The following is an 8,188-nucleotide window of genomic DNA, read 5'->3' on the forward strand; positions in this document are numbered from 1 at the left end:
ATTGCTGGAAATGGAGTGGAGGGGAGAGAGGAGAATTGCTGGATATGGATGGAGGAGGAAAGGGCAGAGAAGGACAAGGATGGACATGGATGGGAGGGCAGGGTCCAGGGAGAGAGGAGAAATTGCTGGAAATGGAGGAGAGTGGAGACAGGAGAATTGCTGGATATGGATGGAGGAGGGAAGGGCAGAGAGAGACAAGGATGGACATGGATGGGAGGGCAGGGCCCAGGGAGAGAGGAGAAATTGCTGGACATGGAGGGGAGGGGAGAGAGGACAATTGTTAGACATGGATGGAGGGGAGGGAAGGGAAGACAGAGGAAGGAGATGCACATGGATGGAGGGGAAGGGAGAGAGAAAAAATGCTGGGCATGGATGGAAGGGAGGGAAGAGAGAGGAAGGAGATGAGATGAGGGGAAAGGAAGAGAGAAGAAAAACTGCACATAGATGGAGAAAATAGGCAGAAGCTGGATCCACTGGACAGTCAAGTCTGCGGAGGACCCAGCTTTTACTTATGGATATAGAGCAAGAAATGAAGAAGAAAGGAGGAAAGTAAAGAAATAAATGGAAAGGAAGCCCTGGAAACGGAGTTAAGAGGACAGATAGCAGCAGAATCAGATACTGGGCCAGCATGATCAGAAAAAGAAAGTCACCAGACAACAAAGGTAGAAAAAAATCATTTCATTTTCATTTTAGTGTTTGGAATATGTCCACTTTGAGAATTTACATCTGCTATCTTATTTTGCAACGTATAGCAATTTGTTTCTAAGAATATTGCTGACAATTCCTGTCAGTGTGGCAAGTGGTGAGCGATCATTTTCATGGTTAAAAATCATAAAAAATTATTTGTGATCAAGTATTTCGCAAGAAAGGCTTGTAAGCCTTGCCATGATTGCTATTGAGAATGATATATGTGCCCAGTTAGATATCAAAGATTTAATTACTAATTTCATAAACATGAAAGCACGAAAAGCTAAGTGGTTGTAAACCCTCTATTTGTTGAGCAATCCCACAAAGATGCCATCTTTCAGCTCCTATTTCCTTTGCATCTTGTGCCACATGGGGGGGGGGGGCAACTGATAGTCTGCAGGGGGCCACCAGAGATCCTAGGCACAGCCCTGACTTTCTCTCTCTCACACACACAGTCACTCTCACACACACTCTCTCAAACATACACACTTCGAGGAAAACCTTGCTAGCGCCCGTTTCATTCGTGTCAGAAACGGGCCTTTTTTACTACTGAGTAATAAGAGACTTCCAAGACCTGGGAAACAGGGAAGCAGCAGCCCTGTTCTGCTTAGCAAGTACTGAAAAATAATGGGGTATTTCCATTGGAGTTTAAGGGTGGGCATGAACTGCATCCGAAACAGGGATGCCTGTGCCCCAGCTCATTCTGGATATTGGCAATAGGTGGAATGCCACGAAGCAGGGATGCCTGTGCCCCAGCTCATTCTGGATATTGGCAATAGGTGGAATGCCATCTATTGCTGGAGAGGTAATGGAGAAATGAGCATCCTTCCATCAGATTCCATTGGATACAGAAATTGGTATTGAAAATCTTCCTGGGCATCAGCAAGGAATAAACATGACTCAGATCATAGAAGCTGTTCAAGGATACCAGAAGGACCACTGTGTGTGTTGTCTTCCCAAATATCCTGGATGTAAATTTAGAGAGTTCTCTGGGGCAGTGTCTCCACATGCGTTGGTTTTGCACATAGCATTACAGTAATGAACCTCACTCCTAAGCCAAGGTATGAGGAGTATATCAACTCTCAGACTGACATATACATATATAAATATGCACTCAGTTAAGATAACCCACCTCCTATAATTACCCTACTCATCCCCTTCCTTCTTCTCTCTTCCCTCACTTAATTTCTACACAACACTAAATGTATCTGCTATCCTGTAATGACAATGTTTACAAACCTATGTAAGCCACATTGAGCCTGCAAATAGGTGGGATAATGTGGGATACAAATGCAATAAATAAAAATAAGTTCTGACTGCGTATGTATATGTGTGTGTGTGTGTGTGTGTGTTTGGTTCTGGTGGACTCCTTGTGGCTAGAAGTGCAAAATAAATTCAAACCTTGTAACAAGGAACAGCTTATTGGGAATTGGGATCGGAAGCAAAGCCAGTGCTGGGCAGACTTCTACAGTCTGTGCCTTGAAAATGTCAAGGACATATCAGAATCAAGTATATGTATCATACTTTATATTATTAGTTTATCTTGTTGGGTAGACTGGATGGACCATACAGGTCTTTATTTGCCATCATCTACTATGTTAATATGTTAGCCACCTGTGTGAGCCAGAGAAACACCACACAAAGTGTGGAGGTGCACTTAATCCCCACGAGACAAATAGGAGGGAACAAAGAAAGGGTGAGGAAGATAGGCTCTATCAAAACAATGGGGGAGACGTATAATTTAATTAAACAATGATATTTATTGCAAATGGTTGACTCAACACAGCCGTGTTTCGGCGCCGTAGCACCTTCTTCAGGAGTCTATAAAAACAAATATAGATCCAAGATGGCCGCTAAGCACTTGTGACTGGCTGCACGCTCAGATTCCTATTACCAATATGCCTAAACGGAGAGGGAAAAGTACTGCCCGAACTACCCCTTTACCTCCCTCGATTTCGGGACCGATGGATCGGTTCTTGAGCCTGCAGGGGACTGCGGTACAGGTCGGGAGTAGACCCTTGATGGGCGCTGCTAATTTAGAGGAGTCGACGGCGTCCCTCGGGTTGGATACAACTCTGAGCCCCGATCATAGAGCTCCGCCCCCGCAACCGCCGTTCACGAGTTCGCCGCTCCAGGGAGAGCAGGGGCCGACGCAAGAAAGCGCTGAGACCCCGTTTGCTCTGGGGAATCGATTTCAACTTGATGGGAGTAGGCGAACAGGATCGACTGAAGTAACGGGGGAAGAAGACGCTGGAAGAGAGCAAGAGGAGGAGCAGGAGGACATATTTCTAGCAGAGCTAACCAACAAACCAATAGAGGTAACTTTAGATTCCCTCTGGGAGTTAATGTCCCAGTTGGGGAAAGTATTTATTTCCCAAACAACTAAAGGGGCTCAGAAACTTAAAGCTCTAGAGCAAAAAGTGGTAGAAATTGACAATTCTCAGCAAGCTTTGGTAACTCGCATGGATAAATTAGAACAAGAATCAAAAAAGACAGAAAATCTTCAGATGATCATGGTTAAAGATATTTCTAACCTAAGATTGAAAGCTGAAACATATGAAAATCATATGAGAAACCTTAACTTGCGATTTGTAAACTTCCCAAGAGTTCAAATGATTCAACCATACGATATGTTGAAAAGATATTTGCGGGAAAACTTGGGAATTCCTCAGGACAATATTCCACCTTTCACTAAAGTTTACTACCTACCCAATAAACAAGATATTCAGCAAAATCAACAGGAACAGAGACTTGAAAATTTGTCACAATTTCTAGAGACATCAGATACTGAAATAGCCACAGCGGCCACTTTGGTGGCAACTGTGGCTTTACCACATGATAAACAGTGGTTGTTCTCAATGTTTTTTAAGCATAGGGAAACCCTGTTTTTGGGTTTAAAAATTTCCTTGTTTCCTGATCTCTCTAGAGAGACTCAACGTAAGCGAAAACAGTTCCTTATTATGAGACCAGCAATTCAACAGTTGGGAGGTGTTTTCTTTCTGAGATACCCATGCAAATGTGTTGTTAGGATTGACTCTGTTAAATATGTCTTTTTAGATCCTTCTCAGCTCTCGGCCTTTATAGCGTCCAAAAGAACATCTAGTAGCCTTAGAGAAAGTTAGCACTCTCTTCACAAGTACTTGATTTCCTTTTTTTGTATTTTGTATTTCCTAATCTCCTCATATATTAGGATCTTGGATCTCCTTATTGTTAGGACTTGAGTATTGTATCAGAAAATATTTTCTTTAACATAATGTTTTTTCTTTTCTTATTGTTTCTTTCCTATGATATAATGCTATCCGTCAAGTTATATCTTGAATAATTGTTTGTAAAAATTTATAAATAAATAAATAAATAAAAAAAAAAAAAAAAAAAAAAAAAAAAAATATAATAACAGATATAAAACATAAATATTGCAAACAAAAGAAATATATCTATGTGTATATATATTAAATCTCAAATACACATCTCAAAAGCATATATGAATAAAAACAGGTAAACATACATAAAATGTCATAAGTACAAAAACATAGCGCATTCAAATCAATAAAAAATAAAGATAAATAATGTCAAATAATATCAATTGGTGTCTAAAAGTATCAAATGTCATTAAAATGGTGTTCCAAGGTAAATGAATACATGAATAATACAAAGACAATTGCATATAAAAGAAACCATAAAAGAATATATATAAAAACTCATGTAAATTGTGGTATATTTTCCATGTATGATTTTCATATACATAATAGACAGCAAAAAACAAATAATGTATGATGGTTTACGTATATAAATGTCCAGAGGTCTTTTGCCAGAAGAACATATAAGAAGTATGCAAATTGTGACAGATAAACCACATTACATATAGGCTGTAGATCAATATATGGTCTATGGGCAGGGTAATTACATATGAACAGTGTCTGAAAGGTAATGTATAAAGAACATAAAAAATGAGGTTTGCTTACAACATTTCGCCAATAAAAAATGGATCAATATTTGTGAATATGAAGAAGGAAGATGATGAAACAATATATACTGTATATGAAGGGGGCTCAAAAGAAGGGAGGGGAGGGGAAGGGAGGGGGAGGAGGGGGAAGGGGAAAAGGAAGGGAAGAAAAGAGAGGGAGAGCTACAAAGGAGTGGGAAAAGGACAGAAGGTACCTAGAGGGAAACATATCAAAGAAAATGTATTACTAACCTTCCAAAGGTATATTCAGTGTTTGGGTGGTTAACACACTGGGAGAAAAGCACTGAGGAATACACAATTCCTTCTGAAAAAATAATAATAATGAAAATATATATATAAAAAAAATAGAAATACTAAGTTTATGAAGGGGGCTCAAAAAAGGGGGGAGGGGTTGAAGGAAAGAAAAGAGGAAAAAAAGAGGGGGGAGGAGAGGAGGGGAGGACCCATGGGTAAAAGGCAATGTTACCCTTCAGTACAATGCACTAGTGCACTAGAGGAATAAACTGGTGATTCACATGGAGGAAAGGGAGCAACAGAGGAAGGACAGTGGGACTACAGCAAGGAAAACAATGAGCATGCATCCTTGCACTTCCAGCCACAAGGAGTCCACCAGCTCCAAACACACACACATACATTCATAAGCAGTTTGAACTTATTTTTCATATATATGTAAATGTCAGCAATAAACTGAAAGTTGATATCATACTGCTCATACCTTGGCTTAGGAGTGAGGTTCATTACTGTCATGCTATGTGCAAAACCAACCCATTTGGAGACACTGTCCCAGAAAACTCTCTAACTGTACCTCCAGGATACTCTGCCCAACTTTTGGTGCCCTGGCTTATTCGTGCCATCCTAGCTGCTTCTGCCCAATGTGATCAGCTGCCCTGCCACTCTCTTCTTTCCACTGGGTGCTTTGTTCATTAAGGGAGGAGTGTTGTTGAGGTCATTATTATGATTGTTCTGTTTAATGTTCAGATTCTGGGTAGAGCGCTAAGGGCCTGGAAGTTAATTGAAGGGGACACAAAGCTCCAGGTTCATCTCTACAGATGTGTATATTCCCCATTTTAGATGCATACTGAGTGAGTATCTTTTATCAAATTGCTCTTGTATATAAAACAGCCAGAAAGGTGCGTGGGTGTAGGGTGGAAAATACAATAGACATTGCCAGCTGAAAATAGCATCCCATGATGAGAAAGACCATTCCAAAGAATTTATGATGTCTTTTATGTAAAACAATGTTTTATACTTTCAAGCTGGCTCTTAAAAAATTGAATTGCTTGGCATTATATGCATTATAAAGCAGGCACACAGGCATGTGTGTGTGTGTGTGGGGGGGGGGGGGGGGGGGGTCATTTCACAACACAATGCCTAGCTCTAAGTACCTACAGTGGGGGAAATAAGTATTTGATCCCTTGCTGATTTTGTAAGTTTGCCCACTGACAAAGACATGAGCAGCCCATAATTGAAGGGTAGGTTATTGGTAACAGTGAGAGATAGCACATCACAAATTAAATCCGGAAAATCACATTGTGGAAAGTATATGAATTTATTTGCATTCTGCAGAGGGAAATAAGTATTTAATCCCTCTGGCAAACAAGACCTAATACTTGGTGGCAAAACCCTTGTTGGCAAGCACAGCGGTCAGACGTCTTCTGTAGTTGATGATGAGGTTTGCACACATGTCAGGAGGAATTTTGGTCCACTCCTCTTTGCAGATCATCTCTAAATCATTAAGAGTTCTGGGCTGTCGCTTGGCAACTCGCAGCTTCAGCTCCCTCCATAAGTTTTCAATGGGATTAAGGTCTGGTGACTGGCTAGGCCACTCCATGACCCTAATGTGCTTCTTCCTGAGCCACTCCTTTGTTGCCTTGGCTGTATGTTTTGGGTCATTGTCGTGCTGGAAGACCCAGCCACGACCCATTTTTAAGGCCCTGGCGGAGGGAAGGAGGTTGTCACTCAGAATTGTACGGTACATGGCCCCATCCATTCTCCCATTGATGCGGTGAAGTAGTCCTGTGCCCTTAGCAGAGAAACACCCCCAAAACATAACATTTCCACCTCCATGCTTGACAGTGGGGACGGTGTTCTTTGGGTCATAGGCAGCATTTCTCTTCCTCCAAACACGGCGAGTTGAGTTCATGCCAAAGAGCTCAATTTTTGTCTCATCTGACCACAGCACCTTCTCCCAATCACTCTCGGCATCATCCAGGTGTTCACTGGCAAACTTCAGACGGGCCGTCACATGTGCCTTCCGGAGCAGGGGGACCTTGCGGGCACTGCAGGATTGCAATCCGTTATGTCGTAATGTGTTACCAATGGTTTTCGTGGTGACAGTGGTCCCAGCTGCCTTGAGATCATTGACAAGTTCCCCCCTTGTAGTTGTAGGCTGATTTCTAACCTTCCTCATGATCAAGGATACCCCACGAGGTGAGATTTTGCGTGGAGCCCCAGATCTTTGTCGATTGACAGTCATTTTGTACTTCTTCCATTTTCTTACTATGGCACCAACAGTTGTCTCCTTCTCGCCCAGCGTCTTACTGATGGTTTTGTAGCCCATTCCAGCCTTGTGCAGGTGTATGATCTTGTCCCTGACATCCTTAGACAGCTCCTTGCTCTTGGCCATTTTGTAGAGGTTAGAGTCTGACTGATTCACTGAGTCTGTGGACAGGTGTCTTTCATACAGGTGACCATTGCCGACAGCTGTCTGTCATGCAGGTAACGAGTTGATTTGGAGCATCTACCTGGTCTGTAGGGGCCAGATCTCTTACTGGTTGGTGGGGGATCAAATACTTATTTCCCTCTGCAGAATGCAAATAAATTCATATACTTTCCACAATGTGATTTTCCGGATTTAATTTGTGATGTGCTATCTCTCACTGTTACCAATAACCTACCCTTCAATTATGGGCTGCTCATGTCTTTGTCAGTGGGCAAACTTACAAAATCAGCAAGGGATCAAATACTTATTTCCCCCACTGTATTTATACAAGCAATAAAGGTGTCCAGGTGCCTTTATAATAGGCATCCAGAACTATCACCAATAGTGCATAGAATCTCACATGCAAATTTATACTTGCTCAAAAGGTGTATGCATGTATACATATCCTATATAATAATTCTCACCACCAACGTTCTAATGTGGGACTGCCTATGTCCGTCTGTGGCTCCTGGAGTTGCTGAGCTAGGCTCCGTAGCCAGGATGACATCACTAACAGCTGATTCCCAGGCAGGGGGAGGTACTCCTCCCCCTGCCTGGGAATCAGCTGTCAATATGCCGCTCCCTGCCACTTCGGAGCAAGTGGCAGGGAGCGGCGCATCAAAAAACTACAAGCGCGGCACCACAGAACCCCCCTCCCCGGCCCCCGGTGCATCACCCATTCCCCCCCAGCACATCAAACACCACCTCCCCGCCAAAGCACATCAACCCCCCCCCCCCCCCCCAGCGCATCAAACCCCATCGTAACCCGCAGATGCCAGTAGTAACGCTGTCCGGCCACTGCTGCTTCTCCTGTTGAGCAGCAGCAGCCACTACAA

Source organism: Microcaecilia unicolor, chromosome 1 (genome assembly GCF_901765095.1).
Source record: "Microcaecilia unicolor chromosome 1, aMicUni1.1, whole genome shotgun sequence".
Lineage (NCBI taxonomy): Eukaryota > Metazoa > Chordata > Amphibia > Gymnophiona > Siphonopidae > Microcaecilia > Microcaecilia unicolor.